Raw genomic sequence first — 1126 nt, forward strand, 5'->3', positions numbered from 1 at the left:
GCACACACACGCACACAGACACACACACACACACGCACACACACACACACACACATACACACACGTACACACAAACTCGCAAACACACATACACACACACAAACACACATACAGACACACACACAATTCTGCACACACACATACACACACGCACATACACAAGTTGGATTATACAACAGGTGAGTCTTTAAAAAAGCAAACAATGCACACATACAGAAGCACGTATACATACTCTCTCTCTCTCTCTCTCTCTCTCTCTCTCTCTCTCTCTCTCTCTCTCTCTCTCTCTCTCTCTCTCTCTCTCTCTCTCTCTCTCACACACACAAGCACAAACCACATACGCACGCGCTTGCTTGCAAATTCCTTTAGATCGCATTTTATTTACCGTCTTCCCCTTGCTATTCTGCAATGGTTTCCGAGCTGTGCCCACCCAACCCTGCTTGCCGCATGACCTTGCAGGGGACAGCTCATTACTGTTAATAGAAGGCGCCCAAATCCCCCTCCCCTTCTTAAGTACTGTTGTTTTTTCTGGCTCTTACTTCGGTCAGCGTGGGTGCCCAATCCGGAGCTTATACCTATGTGCGAGCCATGCATTTGGGGGGTCTATTGTGACGTATGTCAATAAAGTTGCTCAGCGCAACGTTATATACGACATAGTAGGCAATAAGGTGGGTGCATGTACTACTTTGTAATCCGCACTCGTTACGCTTCAATGGTGATCGATCTCTCCCTCTCTCTCTCTCTCTCTCTCTCTCTCTCTCTCTCTCTCTCTCTCTCTTTAGTCGAGATAAAAGAAAAGATGACAAAACGTTTCTAGACAAAACAAATAAAATAATTCAGCAAAGAAGCAAACCAAAATAACCTATTCGTTCGCCCAGTCTTAATTAACGGTTTGCTAATAAATGATAACACGGGTCTAAATGATAACACGGGTCTAAATGATAACACGGGTCTAAAGTAAATTGATTCAGACAGACTCTAATGGACTTCTGCTGCGTAGAGTTTCATGGACTCAGTTGCATCATTTTACAGAGGCATTCTGCCATCAGAATTAGAGTTCCCGCGTTGTATGCTGTTAAAACAGTGCAAGCGGGAAACTCTCTCTCTCTCTCTCTCTCTCTCTCTC

This window comes from Aplysia californica, unplaced genomic scaffold (genome assembly GCF_000002075.1).
Source record: "Aplysia californica isolate F4 #8 unplaced genomic scaffold, AplCal3.0 scaffold00775, whole genome shotgun sequence".
NCBI classification, from domain to species: Eukaryota; Metazoa; Mollusca; class Gastropoda; order Aplysiida; family Aplysiidae; genus Aplysia; species Aplysia californica.